The sequence below is a fragment of the Macaca mulatta genome, chromosome 4 (genome assembly GCF_049350105.2).
Source record: "Macaca mulatta isolate MMU2019108-1 chromosome 4, T2T-MMU8v2.0, whole genome shotgun sequence".
Lineage (NCBI taxonomy): Eukaryota > Metazoa > Chordata > Mammalia > Primates > Cercopithecidae > Macaca > Macaca mulatta.
The window spans coordinates 162,844,068-162,864,302 of NC_133409.1; the positions used below are offsets into that span (position 1 = coordinate 162,844,068).

The window sequence follows — 20,235 nt, forward strand, 5'->3', positions numbered from 1 at the left end:
CGAGGAAAAAGTTCTCCAGCCTGCATTTATGTACAAGCTACTCATTTTCTGCTGAAAGACAAGAATTAAAGCTTTTCATCACAGGAAAGAAAAAGTACCCAAATTTTGGAATCCTCCCTGAAGTTCCACATTTTCTTGGATTTGTGTACTAGCAATTAGACTGGAGCTATCTGTGAACTCCGAATATCTGAGACAGGTCTCAGTTAATTTAGAAAGTTTATTTTTGCTAAGGTTGAGAACATGCACCCGTGACACAGCCTCAGGAGGTCTTGACTAGATGTGCCCACTATGGCTAGGTCACAGCTTGCTTTCATACATTTTAGGAAGACATGAGACGTCAATCAATATATGTAAGATGTATATTGATTCCATCCAGAAAGGCAGGACAGCTGAGGCACGGAGGGGGTCACAGGTTGGTGAGAGACAAACTGTTGTATTCTTTTGAGTTTCTGATTAGCCTTTCCAAAGGAGGCAATCAGATAGCATCTATCTCGGTGAGCAGAGGGATGGCTTTGAATAGACTGGGAGGCAGGCTTGCCCTAAGCAGTTTCCAGCTTGACTTTTACCTGAAGCTTAGTGATTTGGGGGCCCCAAGATGTATTTTCCTTTTACATATCTAAAGCGAAGGCAATATAAACATTATATATATTATATATATAAACATATATACAAACATTATATATATTATATATAAACATATATACAAACATTATATATATAATATACATAAACATATATACAAACATTATATATATTATATACAAACATTATATATAAACATATATATACACGTTATATATACTATATATATATGTGTCTGAAAAACTAAACTTTGAGAATTGTAGGTATAAATGACTGCAACTTTTTCTGAAATACATGGATCAGAATACAGACCGTGTGGTACAGACAGATGTGGATTGGCACAGGACACGCACTGGCGTGGCATGTGGTCTACGTGGGATGCAGCGCCACAGCTGCTGACCCCTTGAGCAAAGACAGGGGCTGGCAGAGCTTCATATTGAGAAAAGAGTGTTGAGTTAGGACACTTTGAGCAGCAAATGATAGAAAATTAACCCAAACCAGGTTAACCAAACAGAATGATTTAGGCTCGGCGCAGTGGCTCACGCCTATAATCCCAGCACTTTGGGAGGCTGAGGCGGGTGGATCATGAGGTCAGGAGTTCAAGACCAACCTGGCCAAGATGGTGAAACTCGGTCTCTACTAAAAAAGCAAAAATTAGCCAGGTGGGCGCCTGTAATCCCAGCTACTCAGGAGGCTGAGGCAGAGAATTGCTTGAACCTGGGAGGAGGAGGCTGCAGTGAGCTGAGATGGTGCCACTACACTCCAGCCTGGGCAACAGAGTGAGGCTCCATCTAAAACAAACAAACAAACAAACAAACAAACAAACAAAAAGATTTAGCTGAAGAACACAGAGGTGGCTCAAAAGACCATCAGCAGGACTCAGAGCCACTCTGGGGTGCCAGGAACTGGAACCAGGAATCCAAACATTGTCAGCTCACTCCCCTCAACCTCTTTCTCCTTTGCTCCACTTAAGCTTCCTTCTCTGCTAATAGAGATGGACATTCTCTGCCCAGCAGGAAATGTAGCCAGCAGCAAGTGTCAAAGTCACATCCTGAAAGATCTGTAAGCAGAAATGAAAAGATGCCTTTTCTCAGTCTCAGTTTGAAAGATCTCAGGGAACGGCTCAGACTCTCCAGACTGGATTTTTAGTCCCATCTTTTGAATTATCACTGTGATCGAGGGGGTGGGCTCAATGTTGACCCACCCTGGGTCATGTTCCTGTCATTGATCCAGAGCAAGCAGGTTCCGTACTAGGATGTGGCTTAGCATCGACATGACCACTGTCCAGTACATTTGTTTGTGCTGGACAGCCCTTATGACAGGTCTCTGACAATCACCACCTTGGTCATTCCTAATACCTGACTGAGGAGGAGAGGCAGTTCCTATAAGAACCCCAGCTTGGCCCAGCGCGGTGCTCACATCTATAATCCCAGCACTTTGGGAGGCTGAGGCAGGTGGATTACTTGAGGTCGAGAGTATGAGATCAGCCTGACCAACATGGCGAAACCCTGTCTCTACTAAAAATACAAAAATTAGCCAGGCATGGTGGTGAGTGCTTGTAGTCCCAGCTACTCGGGAGGCTGAGGCAGGAGAATCGCTTGAACCTGGGAGGAGGAGGTTGCAGTGAACCGAGATGGCACCATTGCACTCCAGCCTGGGCAACAGAGCGAGACTCTGTCTCAAAACAAAAGAACCCCAGCCTGGAGGTATTTGTGGGTACAGCAGTCACACTGACTGGGTTCCCAGTGCTACTCCACCGCTTACTAGCCAAACTATCTTTTGACGAATCAGCTTCCTTGTTTCTAAAATGAAAATAATGCTGATACCAGTTTCATGAGGCTGTTAATTGGATTAAATGGTTTATTATATTTAAAGCCCTTAGAAAACAAGCTTGGAATAGGAAAGACGAGCTATCTTTATTACTAACGTGTATGTCACTGGAATCAAACCAGAAAGACAACCCATTCATAAGGACGATTTCTATGCTGTCTTCCATGCCCCATGCAGACCATGAAGTCTGTAAAGTTACCTCCCATTCTTCATCTCTTGCACACTATAAGCCAGACAGGCTTTCTGTGAAAAGTGCTCAATGGGGCTCTGAGGCTGCCCCTCGTCTTTCCAGGCCTCTGCTCCACAGCGAGAGTCTTTTTCATTTTATGTTGCAAAGCAATTTATTCCCCAAATCCAGAATCCCTATAGAACTCCAGAGAGAAAGCCTCACTTGAATGCTAATGATGTGTAGATCAGGTAGGACCGTATCTCTGGGCCGCTCCCTGCTGCTCTGCAGCAATGATCCCTCACTGCCCTCGTGGCTTCATGGGTTCTGTGGCTGTCAGACCCTCTTTTAGTGACCATGGTCCTCTCATTCTTAATATATCCAATCGTGCATTTCTAAGGCCTAGTTTTACTTTCCCTCAGCTTTTTTTTTCTTTGAAAGGGAACCCTTATACACTGTTGGTGGGAGCGTAAATTAGTTTGACCATTGTGGGTAACAGTGTGGTGATTCCTCAGAGACCTAAAAACAGAACTACCATTCAACCCCGCAATCCCATTACTGAGTATATACCCAGAGGAATAGAAATCGTTCTATCATAAAGACACATGCATGCAAATGTTTATTGCAGCACTATTCACAATAGCGAAGACATGGAATCAACATAATTGCCCATTAATGACAGATTGGATAAAGAAAATGTGGTGCATGTATGCCATGGAATACTATGCAGCCATAAAAAAGAACAAGATCATATCTTTTGCAGGAACATGGTTGGAGCTGGAGGCCATTGTCCATAGCAAACCAATGCAGGAACAGAAAACCAAATACCGCATGTTCTCACTTATAAGTGGCAGCTAAATGATGAGAACACATGGACATATAGAGAGGGACAACACATATTGGGGCCTACTGAAGGGTGGAGGGTGGGAGGAGGGAGAGGATCAGGAAAAATAGCTATTGGATATTAGGCTTAGTACCTGGGTGACAAAATAATCTGTACAACAAACCCCCGTGAACAAACCCCCATGACATAAGTTTACCTATACAAACAAACTTGCATATGTACCCCGAACCTAAAATAAAAGTTAAATGAATTTTTTTCTTTGCTTCATTGCACAAACTTCTGTGTCCCCATCTCAATCCAGCTCAACTCAACTAAATCTCTTGAGGTTCTACTGCATACCAAGTACTGTGCTTGCTATCATTCATATTACTTCCTTGTTCTTTTCTCGGTTTCTAGTTTTCTTTTTTTCTGTGTTTCCCTGATAGAGGGAGTAATACTTTTCATGTACTTGAAGTGAAACTCTCTTACAGGCTGAAAACGTATTAAAAATAAATTTCTATATATCAGAACTTTGCATGACAGCAAATTTCAGTTGAGAAGGGGTTATAGGTACCTGACTATATGACTATATTATTCGTTTCACAGTGCAGGTTCATTTTTTTGTAATTAGTCCTTTTGTTGAATTTATAAAGTCCTGAGTTTTGAAGAAGTTCCTTTGCATATCCTTAATGGGAGATACCTCACTAATTATTAGCATTTATGGTCTCCACTTAAGCTAAATGTGGTCAATCCAGTCAAGAACAGACTGATGCCTAAAGAGGGACTACTCTCATCTGGGTATGACTCCTTACACCTTCATGCCTCTTAAAGTGGGAATAATAATACTTCACCTTGGAAGCAAACAGGTTTATTAGATGCTAGTAAACCTCTTTTAATATGTTACTATGTAACTAAAGAAAGACATGATGATTAACTAATTTATCATATAATCACAAACAATTGGAAGGCAAGAACCCACAGATAGATATTATGTTTACAGAAATCTACCTAATTTCTTTTTCTTTTTTTTTTGAGACACAGTCTCACCCTGTTGCCCAGGCTGGAGTGCAGTGGTGCAATCTTGGCTTGCTGCAAGCTCCGCCTCCTGGGTTCACGCTATTCTCCTGCCTTAGCCTCCTGAGTAGCTGGGACTACAGGCGCCTGCCACCACACCCGGCTAACTCTTTTTTTGTATTTTTAGTAGAGACAGGGTTTCACCATGTTAGCCAGGATGGTCTCGATCTCCTGACCTTGTGATCTGCCCGCCTTAGCTTCCCAAAGTGCTGGGATTACAGGCGTGAGCCACTGCGCCGGCCTAAATCTACCTAATTTCATTGCTCCTACGTTTGTATCACATTTACTATTGAGTCACTCGTTCATCAATCATTGTTGAACATCTACTATGTGTGCAATTCCGTGCTATGAGCTGAGGACTGAAAGGTAAATAGGATAAAGCTATGCCCTTTAAAAGCTGACAGTTTTCTAGGGGAGATAGATCTGCAAATGAATAACTATAATGCAGGGAGGTAAATACTCACAGGCAAATGTACAATCCTGTGGGAGGAGGAAGGAATAAATGACTAACCATTCTTGGTGGGAAGCCAGGAACAGCTGTACTCACCAGTCTTAAAGGTGAGAGCAGTAGGCTCCAGGAGAAGATTGTGAGTTGTGGGTAGGTCTTTCTGGTAAAGGAAATACGTGCAAAGGTCACAGGGAATTGAAAGAGTGTGGAATGTTTAGCAGGTAGAGGGGAGCTCAGCGGGATAGTTAGGCAGGGTGGTACGTGAGAAAAGCTGGGAGTGAAGCTGGAAAGCTGGATAACAGATTGGGAAGGCCTGCGTGTTTCATGCTAAGGATTTTAAACTTTCTCTTGGAAGGAATAATTTAATGATATTTCATGGAGATGATTTGATCAGAATCTGATGGGAAATCACAGAAATGCTTAGTAAATAGAAAACCTCCAGACATAATTGAACAATTGCCGTTTAGATTAGCTTTCTGAGGATGCTCACTGAAAAAAGGAATTTTTGTTCAATTATGGTTGGGAAAAATTGCATTCTTTCTTTCTTGCTTTTTTTTTTTTTTTTGAGAGAGAGTCTCGCTCTGTTACCCAGGCTGGAGTGCAGTGGCACAATCTCAGCTCACTGCAACGTCCGCCTCCCAGGTTCAAGCGATTCTCCTGCCTCAGCCTCCCAAGTAGCTGGGATTACAGGCACCTGCCACCGTACCTGGCCAATTTTTGTATTTTTAGTAGAAGACCGGGTTTCACCATGTTGGCCAGGCGTGTCTTGAACTCCTGACCTCAGGTGATCTGCCCGCCTCAGCCTCCCAAAGTGCTGGGATTACAGTTGTGAGCCACTGCACCCAACCAAAATTGCATTCTTGATTCTCCTGTCACAGAAAATGTTATGTACCAGAACATATTAGTAGCTCTGTGAAGACCAGCAGAAAAGGTATTAGTTTAACTTTATTTAATTCAGTATTTCCCAAACCTATTTGACTATAAAATATGGTTTCCAGATAAAATATTGTATTGACATCTAATTATAGTTGAATTTCAGATAAACAAGGAATAAATTTTTAGCGTAAGCGATATTGCACAGGGCACAGCATGTAGGCTTAGAATGCTGAGGGACGCTTGTTGGCATCTTAAACTTCAAAGGTGTTTTCTGATGTGTTCCTGATGAGACAAGAAAACAGGCTCAACTCCCCAGAACTCCATGTATCCTTAAAAGCTCTGTCAGAACAGGCGAGGTGGCTCATGCCTGTAATCCTGGCACTTTGGGAGGCCGAGGTGGGTGGATCACGAGGTCAAGAGATGGAGACCAGCCTGGCCAACATGGTGAGACCTCCTCTCTACTAAAAATACAAAAATTAGCTGGGCATGGTGGCACACACCTGTAGTCCCAGCTACTCGGGAGACTGAGGCAGAAGCATCACTTGAACACAGGAGGCGGAGGAGGTTGCCGTGAGCCGAGATTGCATCACTCCACTCCAGCCTGGTAACGGAATGAGACTCTGTCTCAAAAAAAAACAAAAAAAACAAAAAAAAAGAAAGTTCCATCAGAGGCATTTGAACCAGAGCAACTCCATCTTGAATAGGGGCTGGGTAAAATAAGGCTGAGACCTACTGCGCTGCATTCCCAGGAGTTCAGGCATTCAAAGTCACAGGATGAGATCGGAGGTCCATATAATGTACAGGTCACACAGACCTTGCTGATAAAACAGCATGAGGTAAAGAAGCCAGCCAAAACACACCAAAACCAAGATGGTGACAAAAGTGACCTCTGGTCGTCCTCACTGCTCATTATACGCTAATTTTAATGTATTAACATGCTAGAAGACACTCCCACCAGCGCCATGACAGTTTACAAATGCCATGGCAACCTCCGGAAGTTACCCTATATGGTCTAAAAGGGGGAGAAACCTGCAGTTACGGGAATTGCCCACCCCCGTCCCAGAAAACTCACGAATAATCCACCCCTTGTTTAGAATACAATTGAGAAGTAACAAATAAGTATCCTTAACCGAGCAGCTTAAGCTGTCGCTCTGCCTATGGAGTGGCCATTCTTTTATTCCTTTAGTTTCCTATTAAACTTGCTTCCACTTTACTCTATGGATTCACCTTGAATTCTTCCTTGCAAGAGATCCAAGATCCCTTTCCTGGGGTCTGGATAGAGACCGCTTTCCCATAGCAGCTCTGTGAGATAGAATCTAAACCTCTTCATATTATTTGTGGTAGGTGCTAAAAGCTTTTATCTTTAATTAAGTATCTTTTGTATTTTACATTGTTTTTAAATTCATTCCTCAGTAACAATATGCTAATATTATTCTTGTCAAAATTACATTCCCCTCCCAGTGATAGGTTTAATGAATGAATTAATCTAATTATCCAGCACACATCTGTTGAGAGTTTACCATGGCCCAGACACTGTAGATACAGGAATAAATGAGGAAGGTATGTTCTCTACCCTCTCTGGAGCTTACAGTACAGGGGATAGGCTAAGCCAAAATGTGAGTCCTGTGAATTGAACTTAGCACATCAGCTCCTCGACGATCTGGCCCCAGATGATTTATGTGGTCTCACCTCCCACCACTGTCCAATGTGCTACATTTGCCATCCCCAAGACATCCCCAACTTTTATACTTCTGTGTCTTTGAATGTCCTAAGGCCCCTGCCAGGGTGTCCTGGTGACTCTTCTTCCTCTCCTCACCTCTTCCACATCACACTTGACCTTCGAGATTCAGTTTAATCCTGAATCTTGGAATTTCCTAATTTCCTGACACTCTCCTCCCCAGTCTGATTGGTGCCTTTTTTTTTTTTTTTTTTTTTTTTGTACTCCAAATATTTCTTTGTACTCTGAGTATAACTCTGTCATAAATAACACTTACCAAATAAACTTGCCATAATTACTGGTTTACTTGGGTCTTTCTCCCACATTAAACTATGAGCTACCTGAGACCAGGGACTATGTCTTTTTACATTCTATGGTCAAGATCCCTAAAGGCTCTTTGTTAAAGAGGCCAATTTGTAAACAGCCATGATGGTTCTGTAAATGGTAGCTATGTCTCCAAACCAAGAAACAATCTTTTCATATCTACTCAGATGGTTACTAAGGTGGCTGGGCTTGCCTTGGTGGGTATAGTCACATTCTACACTCAGATAAGAATTGTTCAGCAGGCCGGGCGCGGTGGCTCACGCCTGTAATCCCAGCACTTTGGGAGGCCGAGGCGGGCGGATCACAAGGTCAGGAGATCGAGACCACGGTGAAACCCCGTCTCTACTAAAAATACAAAAAATTAGCCGGGCGCGGTGGCGGGCGCCTGTAGTCCCAGCTACTCAGGAGGCTGAGGCAGGAGAATGGCGTAAACCCAGGAGGTGGAGCTTGCAGTGAGCCGAGATCGCGCCACTGCACTCCAGCCTGGGCGACAGAGCGAGACTCCGTCTCAAAAAAAAAAAAAAAAAAAAAAGAATTGTTCAGCAAATGGTAAGTGCCAGAAGGAAAGGTAGAATTAGCCCCTCTTAGAGAATAATGAAGTTATAATTTAGTTAATTACAACTTTATCAGATTAGGAGCTAAGAATGAACATAAGGGCATCCCTCTTCCATGTCCCATTCTTCTATTCTATTTCTGTAGCACCCAACTCTCCAGATCCCATTTTCACCACCCAACCAGGTCAAGTGAGTAGGTGCAGTGGGGTCATAGCCTGAAGCTAAAGATCCTAGCTTGAATGGCTTCCAGAACAGGGAGCTTATGCTATGTCCCCTGTTGCATCCAAACAGAAATGTGCTTCCTCCTCTTCTCCTGGTCACACCCTTAATTTTGAGGAGTTGTATTAAAACCAAAACCACCAAGACTAAAATGCAACCCAGCCATCTAGAACAACCTGCACATACCCTGGGAGGCTGGGCCTGGAGATCAGGGCTGGTTGTAGGTGATAAAGGGGTTTCTCTTTGACTGTAACATGAGACTGTTGGGCTGGGAAGATGGGTGAGAGCTGGGAAAGAGGGTGAGTAGATACCCACTGTAGTGTTGAAAGCATCCCTGCACCATTGTTTTTCCTAAATTTTGAGGTTCAGTTGAGTTCAAGGAACCTTTCTAAGACACTCACGGTGTGGCAGGACCAGGTGCTAGAGATGTAATCATTTATAAGGTACGTAAAATCATTGCAAGGTAGATAAAATCCCTGCTGTCAAAGAGCTTGTGGTCAAGTAAATACAAGGAGACACAGACAAGTGTTATTACAGAGGTCTTGGAAGATATTAAGGAGGAGGCGATGATATCACACAGCCTGCTAATCAGAGAGAATTAACGGAACTGTCCAGCCCTCTCTATAGAAAAACAGATGGCTGTTTTGACTCATTTAGCCCCGGTGAAAGAGCAAGGTCAAAGTTCTGCAGTGGGCAGATCCAGAGGGTAGACATACTCGCCCATATGTCCCTCTTTTTTTTTTGGTTTGAGACCGAGTCTTGCTCTGTCGCCCAGGCTGAAGTTCAGTGGCACGATCTCGGCTCACTGTAACCTGCGCCTCCTGGGTTCAAGTGATTCTCCTGCCTCAACCTCCTGAGTAGCTGGGACTACAGGTGCCCACCACCACACCCAGCTAATTTTTGTATTTTTAGTAGAGATGGGGTTTCACCATGTTGGCCAGGCTGGTCTCGAACTCCTGACCTTGTGATCTGCCTGCCTTGGCCTCCCAAAGTGCTGGGATTACAGGCATGAGCCACCACACCCAGCCATTTTTTTTAAAGCTTTTCCAAGGAATTAATGCTGTAAAGAGAAGACAGAGTCAGCGGTGGTGAAATCAGTGATGGCTGGTAGCTACCAGGCTGAGTAACATCATTGGCAGGGGTGCATCTGTGGTGGTACCTGGGGTCTATGCACTCCTTAGGAAAGGGAGAAATGAGGGAGGACCTCTTCCCTTCTTCTGAAGACTTTGGATTGGGCTGTGGATGTTCACTTTTGAAAAAGAATGATCTTTATTTGTTGGGTCTCCTCTGGATAGTGAGTGAACTCATTCTCTCCAGCACATTCTTTTACCACTATGCTTTGCGATACTAAACCCATCATCAATGGAATGAAATATCTATTACAGAATCATTAATTAAATGCACAAAGCCCAAATAAATATGGTGATCAAGCTACAAAAAGTGAAATAGAGTCTGCCTCTTTTTAAAGAAGACTTTTCAAAGCATTTTTCTTCATGGTAATTGGCATTTTACAATGAGTTGTTCTCCAAGATTGCTGTTAGGACCAGAGTCCAAGCAAGATCCCGTGATGACGAGGTTCCCTGGCAACTAAGTCCCTTAAACAGTGTTAGAAACAGACTACAAAACAGAATTCTGTACTGTGTCAGGATGCATTTAACAAGGCTTTGGTGTCTATTTGGTATTTTTATGATTTGTAGAGCAGCAAGACAAATGGGCTTAGCAGCCCAGGGTAGTTGCTATAGCAATAAGTAGTGCAAGTTTTGAGATACAATTAAATTTTTTTTAGGGTTAGAAATGTTTAAATATTGTGATAGTTCTTTCTCTAAAATAAATGAAAACACAGAAAATTCACTAATTTGCTAAATACTCAGCCTCACAAAGTCCTTTAATAAAGATACTTAGAAAAAGTCTAGAAATTTAAATAAAGAGAAGCTGTCACTACAGTTATTTCTTAAAGCCATAATCCAACCTGATACCTTCATTTTCCTTTACAAAGAAAACTATAGACCCTCTTCTGGTATTGTCATGAATTATTGATGTTAGATTAAATATTGCTCTAGGATATAGAGCCTGGTGATCCCTTTGACAGACTGAAAAATTGGTATGTATCAAAGAAGCAATCCTTCACTACTGACCAAATTCAAATCCTTCTGTCACCATAAAAGCAATAAATAACCAATCTAGGATGGAAATACACGGTGTGGTCACCCCACTTCCAGCATTTTCAGGGCCCAGGCAAGAGTACAAATGGAGGCCCATATGACATAGGTCTAAAAGTTATAAACGAAGCCTATAATTTGTTAAATGAAATATGGTCTATCCTTCGATATTGACAAGTCCTTCTTTCTTTCTTTCTTTCTTTCTTTCTTTCTTTCTTTCTTTCTTTCTTTCTTTCTTTCTTTCTTTCTTTCTTTCTTTCTTTCTTTCTTTCCTCTCTTTCTCTCTTTCTCTCTTTCTTTCCTTTTTTTTGCTTTTTGACGGAGTTTCACTCTTGTTGCCCAGGCTGGAGTGCAATGGCGTGATCTCGGCTCACTGCAACCTCCGCCTCCCAGGTTCAAGAGATTCTCCTGCCTCAGCCTCCCTAGTAGCTGGGACTATAGGCGCCCACTGCCCTGCCCAGCTAATTTTTTGTATTTTTAGCAGAGACAAGGTTTCACTTTGTTGGCCAGACTGGTCTCGAACTCCTGACCTCAGGCAATCCACCTGCCTCAGCCTCCCAAACTGCTAGGATTACAGGCATGAGCCACTGCGCCCAGCTGACAAGTGTACTTTTGTGACATTTGGAAGGCAAGGTCTGATTTAGAATTCTTGGGCTACTTGGTGTTGCTCACTGAAGTGTGGAGAACCAGTCTAGTCCCCAGGCTGCAACACCTACCTCCTGGGTGCCCTTCTTCTCTTCTCACCACTAGCCCCACCCCTGTACTATGTAGCACATAGTACTCGTGTGGACACCCTAGTCTTGCACAGACAAGCTAATGCCCCTTCCACCACCTCCCCACTGGCTGCCATGGCCACCTGCAGTGCCACGTTGTGTTCTCTAGCTGTTCTGTCCTTCCTTGGAGCAGACCCAGAGAAGAGACCAGTGCTGGGCCCGGAAAAGGGCTGAGTGCTATTTGCAGAGAGAATCCTGGGGCCTCACATACCTGGAGTGAGACCTAGAAGAGAGGGCATGAACTCCAGGCAGGTGTGTCCCTTTGGCCCTGAAGGAAGGGCATGATCACGGAAGAGCGAGAGTGAACTTCCTGAAGCAGGGGGTCCAGGGCAGGACCCCTTCATACCCACATGATGGGGGGTGGGTGTTAGGAAACCTCCTTGCACTGACTAAAGGCTCAAACCACCCCATTCCGACCTGACTGTATTATACTCTCCCAGGGTGTCTTGTTTACTTTCCTAGAATCATTACTTTTACTGGCTTCTGGACAAGCAAGAGGATATGCTATTATCCATGGGAAAATAGCCCAGGAGAAGACAAAGTGGCTTCCTAACAAACTGCCAGATATTACTGGAAGCTTGGGTTGCAGAGAGGATATTGAAAGCAGGGACCTGAAAGCACCCTCTTAGGTTTCAGGATCCATCTTCGAAGACGGCAGCCCTTCTATAACAAGGAAAAGCCTTGCCTCCTCACATCAGTCAGAGCCCCTGCCCAATGTCACCTATGCATCTCACCCCTCTGCTCTCTCTGCCCTTTTATGGGATACCAGCGGAGCTGGCTGTGTTAGATAATCTCCGCTCTCTGACAGCCATCTCTCTGCTCTTCTCATCCGTCTCTCCCTGTGTGACATCAGTGATTCCTTTGTGGGTCAAGGCCTGACCTGGATCTCTTGAAACCCGGTCTGTACCTTTTCTCACCTACAGGATGCCAATTCATCTTGCTCTGCTTACCTCTTGATGAATGACTCATCTGGGGGTGGAGTGGGGAGGCCAGCCACACCTTAAACATGTGCCTCTTGGATTTTGGAGATTTAAGTGCTCTGTACTTTGCATCTGATTTTGACTATTTCAACCAATGGAAGGAGAGAGATGAGAATAAAGCTACTTGTTGACACTTCCTCATTTCATATCAGGAACCAGAAAATGAAAAAAAGAACTATCTGTTTTTTGGTTTTTGTGTTTTTTTTTTTTTTTTTTTTTTTTTTTGGTGGTGGGCTTCTCCCTTTCACTTGCTCTGTGTTCCTCAGCTAATTTCCTGCCAGGGCAATTTCAGGTTCAACCTGCTTTTTAAAGTTATGAATCATACCAGTGACTCAAAGCCAATTTTAGTAGAGAAGAAAAGCTAAGCTGGAGGTCTATAAAGAATCAAACCTAGTAGGAAATATGAATTGTTATTTTTGGGACTTTTGGCAAACACCCACTAAAGCCTTATTCATTCATTCAGGAAAAATATGTTGAAGACATGCTCAATGGATGGTATAACATAAAAAAGCAGTTAAATACTTTTCTCTGAAAGATGCATACATTTTTTAAAAATTGAATTCTTATTTTTTCATGGAGTGAAACAAAACTTAGAAGTAGTAGTTACTATAAATTTGTCAAGTGTGTTGCTATTGAAAAGAACAAGAGGGCTGGGCATGGTGGCTCATGCCTGTAATCTCAACACATTGGGAGGCTAAGGTGTGCAGATCACTTGAGGTCAGGATTTCGAGACCTGCCTGGCCAACATGGTGAGACCTCATCTCTACTAAAAATACAAAAATTAGCCGGGCGTGGTGGTGCACACCTGTAATCCCAGCTAGTCAGGAAACTGAGACATGAAAATTGTTTGAACCTGGGAGGTGGAGGTTGCAGTGAGCTGACCGTGCCACTGCACTCCAGCCTGGGCAACAGAGTGAGACCCTGTCTCAAAAAAAAAAAAAAAAAAAAGAGAAATTATGGAGTTCCTCAACTAGGAACTAGGATGATGAATTCATAACATTAAACATTTATTTTCTAAATCTTAGAGCTGGAGAACACCTCATCGATTATCTCATCAATTATACACACAACTTTTCAACTTCAGTAATGAGAAAAGAGAGGCCCAGAGAGGGTGAATGACTTGCTTGAAGTTGCACAGTTGCTCAGCCTGTGGTAAAATCAGGCCTGGAGTCTGGATCTCCCATCTTTCTATGAGCGAGTGCTCTCTCCAGGAACAATCATGATAGCTATTATTCATCAATTATGCAAGCAAGGCACTTTCTCTTATGCAATACTACTTAATAGTCATACCTCAGAAAAGGCAAGAATCTGATTCCCAAGGTCACATTCTTTCCATTTGTCAGCTCCACTTTGCCCTGCGCTGCAGTGCTGGGAAGCATCTTCTTCTGCTTGTCACCTTTTCTTAAGCAGCCAAGACCAAATGGGGAAAATGAGAATCTGTCTCCACAATGATGTTTGCTTGTCCACTACTTCATTTCTTCCGTCTTTCATTCTCTGTGCAAAGTGTTGAGTTAGGTGCCATGGAAGATTGAAAAACAAGCAAACAAAGATAAGATATAGACCTACCCCTTAATATATCCAACGTCTAAAAGTGGATATAGGTCAGGCACAATGGCTCACTCTTATAATCCCAGCACTGTGAGAGACCAAGGCAGGAGGATCGCTTAAGCCCAGGAGTTTGAGAGCAGCTTGGGCAACAAGGAGAGATCCCATCTCTACCAAAAAAAAAAAAAAAAAAAAAAAATTAGCTGGGCATGGTGGTGTGCACCTGTAGTCCTAGCTACTTGGGAGTCTAAAACAGGATGATTTCTTGATTCCAGAAGCTCAAGGCTGTAGTGAGCTATGATTGCCCCACTGCACTCCAGACTGGGTGACAAAGCGAGACTCTGTCTCAATAAATAAATGAAAGGGAATATAAGACTTGTTCACAAATAACTATAAGATAAAATTTAATAAAACATATAAAAGAAGTAGGTAATGTCGTAGAAATTCCTGTGTTGGAGGAAAATAAAACTCTGGAAAGGAAGCCAGACATGGTGATTTATGCCTGTAGTCTCATCTCAGCTACTTGGGAGGCTGAGGCATGAGGATCACTTGAGACCAGTAGTTGAAGTCCAGCTTAGGCAACATAGTGAGACTCCATCTTAAAAAAAAAAAAAAAAAAAGAACTCTGGGAAGGAGATATGGAGAAATCTTGGAAAGATGAAGCATTGCTTTACTCTTTGGTGAAAGTGATTATATCCTTCGGGCGATTTTCTTCTTTGAGAATGGCTATAAGGCTTTATCAAAGAATAATTTGGTTTTAAAATTTTTATTGTATTTTGACAAATTATAATTGTATATATTTATGGAGTATAAAGTGATCTTATGATACATGTATATAATGTGGGATAATTAAATCCAGCTAATTAACATATCCATCATCACAAATAATTATCACATTTTGTGTGAGAACATTTGAAATTTACTTTCTTAGCAATTTTGAAATACATGATGTAGTATTATTATCTATAGTCCCTACACTGTGCAAATATGTCTCAAAAAACTTACTCTTCTTGTCTAATTGAAACTTCTTACTCTTTGGCCAGTATCTCCCCATTCTACCAAGCCCTAGCCTTCTAACCACCATTCTACTCTGTCTTTCTAGAAGTTCAACTGTTTTAGATCCCACAGGTAAGAGAGAACTGCAGTCTTTGTCTTTCTGTGCCTGGTTATGGCTTATTTCACTTAGTGTAACGTCCTCCAGGTTCATTTCATGTTGTTGCAAATGATAGGATTTCTTTACTTTTAAAGGCTGAATAGTAATCCATTGTAGGTATCTATTACATTTTCTTTATCCATTCATCCATTTATAGACACTTAGTTTGATTCCATGACTTGCCGTTGTGATTAAGGCTGCAATTAACATAAGAATGCAGATAACTCAACTCTTCGACATACTAATTTCAAATCCTTTGTATCCATACCTACAAGAGGAATTACTGCATCATATCATAATTTTATTTTTAGTGTTTTGAGGAACCTCCGTAGTGTAGTTTTCCGTAATGGCTGTACTAATTTACATTCCCACCAACAGTGTACAAGGATTCCTTTTTCTCCACAAACTCATCAACACTTGTTACCCTTTGTCCTTTTGATAATAGCTATTCTAAGTGTGAGATATCTCATTGTGTTTTTAATTTGCATTTTCCTAATGATTAGTGATGTTAAGCATTTTTTGTGTATCTGTTGGCCATTTTTATGTCTTCTTTCAAGAAATATCTATTAAGATCCTTTGCCCATTTTTTAAATCGGGTTATTTGTTTTCTAACATTTTTTTTTTAACGGAGTCTTCAGGGTTTTGTATATATAAGGTCATATAAGCAAACAGTGAAAATTTTAGTAACTTTCTTTTCTATTTGAATGCCTTTTATTTCTTAAAGAATAATTTAAAATAATGAACTTAAGGGGAAATCTAGATTTTCCAAATAGATCCTTGGAAAATAACAAAAACTTCTTAACTTCTAGACAGTCCAATCTTATAGGATGTAAAAATTCAGATGCTAACTAAAATTTAGTTAATAACAAAACACAAATTTCTATTATATTTACTGAGCTTTCACTGAGTTATATAACTTTGAACAAATTGGTGGATAAGTAAATATTCAGATTTTGATGGAAATGAATAAAAAGTGAGTTGAATAGAAAGATTTTGATTGGACAAAAGCAGCACCTTGTTTTTTGGCTTTTTTCTTTCTTTTTGTTTATTTGTTTAGCACTCTGCTACATTGCTACGCTAAATGGTTACTCTATGAGAAAATATAATATAAAACCAAATATCTTAACTTGTGAAATTACACAAGACCTCCATCATTAAGGCATTTTAAACCTTAATAATTTTTTTTTTTTTTCAGAGATGGAGTCTCGATCTGTCACCCAGGTTGGAGTGCAGTGGTGCAATCTCAGCTCACTGCAAGCTCCGCCTCCCAGGTTCACTCCATTCTCCTGGAGAGGCCTCCCGAGTAGCTGGGACTACAGGCGCCCGCCACCACGCCCAGCTACATTTTGTATTTTTAGTAGAGACGGGGTTTCATCGTGTTAGCCAGGATGATCTCTATCTCCTGACCTCGTGATCCGCCCACCTCGGCCTCCCAAAGTGCTGGGATTACAGCTGTGAGCCACCATGCCCAGCAAACCTTAATAATTTAGATTGAAGGCAGGTAGAAATTTTGAAGCAAATATAGATCCACTTTTTGTTCACAACCTACCAGTACTCAATGAAAAACTCTAATTCTGGGTTTGAGATTCTTTGAAAAAGGAAAAAGAATGGCACCATAAATGAGAAAGAACATATGGCCCTATCAGTAGTTAAATTAAAACTCGTAGAACACAATAATAGAATTTTCACTTTGCCTTTGAACGCTTCTTTTAGATTATTACCGCTATGTTCACAACCTAGGTATTTAAGTTTAAAGTTAAAAAAATAATAACGTGACTTCAAGAACAGGGAGAAACAGGACTTCAACTACATCTGTGATATTTTATTTCCTTAGAAACATGTGAAATAAACATGGGGAAATGGGAACATTTATTAAATCTGGATGGTGGTAACTGAGAGCTTGTTATTTTCTTCTCTCTGCTTTCTTGACTGTTTTGAAATGCCTCATAATAAAAACACCTGCACACAGGCTTTCTGAAGACCTGATCATTTTTATAAGCCATCAAATCATTCCACTTCTTTTATCATTGCTTTCATTTACCACTGAGGAAATTACACCACAAAAATGACAGTGTAGAGTGACTAGGACTTCCAACCAATTAGTAGAGATAGGGAAAGTGACCGGTAGGAGTGGACAATCTGGAGGGGTAAAAATTTGTTTATTCCTCAGGTCCCTCCAAAGCTTGTTGAGGGGATTGCTGCTAGATACGTGGTGTAGGCGGGGCAAACAGGCATGGTGGGTAATCCTCCCCGGGAACAGGTTCCCTCACTGCTGGGCATTGGCTGGGATACTTCTGAGGTGATTTGGCTGCCACAGGACCTAAGAATGCCTTTTCAAGAGTCTAGCTAAGGGGGTCTCACCCACAAGACTGGGGGAACATCTCAAACACTTTGTGAAACATCACGTCAAGTTTAGATTTTCAGAGGTAAAAGGAAGAAAGGTCAAACATATGATACCGAGGGACATCTGACTATCTTTTAATTATATTTTGTCCTCTTTCAGGCTCATAATGTGGTTTTGATGTGGGGGCAGGAGATTTAGTTGCGGCAGGCCCTAGCTAAAAGGATGGTGGTTAAGTTAAAGCACTTTAGAAGCTGTCCAAATCTCCCATGACACGTTCAGTCCACCACGAATATTCTGCGACTTGGCAGTTGTACCCAGTACAATTTATTATACGGTAGGCTTAGGGTTCCTCTTAGCTACCTGATAGAGTTCCAGGCAAATTCATGAAATAGGTGCCACTTAACACCATTGGCTTTCCCAGCTCTCAGACCTTCAAACTCAAACTGTCTCTAAACCAGCAGCTCTCCTGGGTCTCCAGCTTGCTGACTACAGATCCTGGGACTGTAGGAAATAAAATAGCTTTTTTTTTTTTTTTTTTGAGACAGAGTCTCTCTCTGTCACCAGGCTGGAGTGCAGTGGTAAGATCTTGGCTCACTGCAATCTCAGCCTCCTGGGTTCAAGCAATTCTCCTGCCTCAGCCTCCCAAGTAGCTGGAATTACAGGTGTGTACTACCAGGCCCAGCTAATTTTAGTATTTTTAGTAGAGACGGGGTTTCACCATGTTGGCCAGGCTGGTCTCGAACTCCTGGCCTCAAGTGATCCACCCGCCTCGGCCTCCCAAAGTACTGGGATTACAGGGGTGAGCCACTGCACCCGACCAGTAAGCAGTATTTTTAATAATTGATATGAGAGATTGAGTGCTTCTAACAAAACAGTTACTGCAGTATTTCTTTGTGTGCCTTGTTTAATTCTTACGCTATACTTTAAGATGGGTAGTTTCTTCCCTACCTAAATTATAAGGAATCAGAAGCTCAAATAATTTGACAAAAGTCACATGACAAATGGTGGAGACAGGATTTGAACCTAGGACTGTCTAATGCAGCAGGCATGCTCTTTTAAAATATCCCATGCTGTCCGCCATCTTTCACGACCATTTGGGAGTCTTTAGTCTTAACTTATTCTCTTTAGGAGGTGGGGGTGGGTCCATGGAGAAGGAGTAGCTACATAGTGGCAGCTTTAGGGCTGAAATGGGATATCTCTCCTCCTCTCCAAAAATGGTTGCTCTGAGTCCTGTATCTTCATGTCTTTTTGTCCATCACTGTGTAGCACCCACTCTCCCAGTCTATTAGCTATATCCCTCTCTGTATAATGTGTGCAAATCTCTCTTATTTTTCAGGAAGCTTCCATATGACACTGTATTTCCCTTTAACTACCACCCAATCTGGTAGCTACTCACCACATGTGGCAAGTGAGTACTTGAAATATGGCAAGTGTAACTGAGGGGCTGCATTTAAGATTTCAGAAATGGAAACAGTACAAAATATTTTTCTTCTCTCTCTCTCTCTTTTATTTTTGCAGAAATAGGGTCTCGCTTTGTTGCCCAGGTTGGTCTCAAACGTGTGACCTCAAGTGATCCACCTGCCCTGGCCTCCCAAAGTGCTGGGATTACAGGCATGAGCCACCAAGCCCAGCCAAAAATATCTGTCCATTAAACTTAACTCTACCATCTTGGACTGTATTCCACTCTGCATCACATAAGACATTATTGTACGTCAGTGGACGTGCTGAGTGTGTTCATCATCTAGCATTATACATTTGCGCTTCATCTATCTAGTCTGTCAATGGATTGATTCAGTTTCACTTTTTTTTTTTTTTTTGAAACAGAGTCCCACTCTGTTGCGCAGGCTGGAGTGTAGTGGTGTAATCTCAGTTTACTGCAATCTCCGCCTCCCAGGTTCAAACAATTCTCCTGCCTCAGCCTCCTGAGTAGCTGGGATTACAGGTGTGTGCCACCACACCTGGCTAATTTTTGTAGTTTTAGTTGAGATGGATTTTTACCATGTTGGCCCGGCTGGTCTCAAACTCCTGACCTCAGGTGATATGCCCACCTCGGCCTCCCAAAGTGCTGGGATTCCAGGTGTGAGCCACCGTGCCCAGCCTCAGTTTCAGTTATTTTTTACATGCACCCCTGTGTTTACATGCACACTGTAACATGTTTATTTGAATAGTTTATTCAGAGAGCATAGGTTATAGAGATACCTATGCATATCATAGTTGATAATTAAACTGAAATATTATTTTAATTATAATATCTTTAAATTATTTATCTAGTTTTTTATCTTATTGTATCAGCTGGGATTCTCCAGAGAAATAGAGCCAATGGCAGATATATGTTTATTATAAGGAATTGGCTCAGCAATTACAGAGATCAAGAAGTCCCAGGATCTGTAGTCAGCAAGCTGGAGACCCAGGAGAGCTGGTGGTTTCGAGCCAGTTTGAGTTTGAAGGTATGAGAGCTGGGAAAGCCAATGGTGTTAGGTGGCACACTGACCATTTCTAAGTAGTCCAGGCAGAACTCTCTGGCCTTTAATGTGAAAGAATAAATTCAACTCAACACAAATAAATAGGACTCCAGGAAGTTGAGAATGTGGGAATTGCTTTTGGCAATTTCACTTGGAGGTGACAGTCATTCTGGAGGATAACCTGGCAATAGGTAACATGAATTGTG

General features: G+C 42.0%; 1 long non-coding RNA gene across 2 annotated transcripts in view; it reads left to right on the plus strand.

Annotated features, from left to right (window-relative positions):
- LOC144340752 (uncharacterized) overlaps positions 1 to 19,801 on the plus strand; it is a 70,201-nt gene extending 50,400 nt beyond the window's left edge. For both annotated transcript variants that reach the window (XR_013417065.1, XR_013417066.1), the window contains 2 exons: positions 18,904 to 18,975; positions 19,086 to 19,801. This is a non-coding gene — a long non-coding RNA (uncharacterized LOC144340752). The remainder of the gene's footprint in view (positions 1 to 18,903; positions 18,976 to 19,085) is intronic.
- Positions 19,802 to 20,235: the final 434 nt, after the last annotated feature.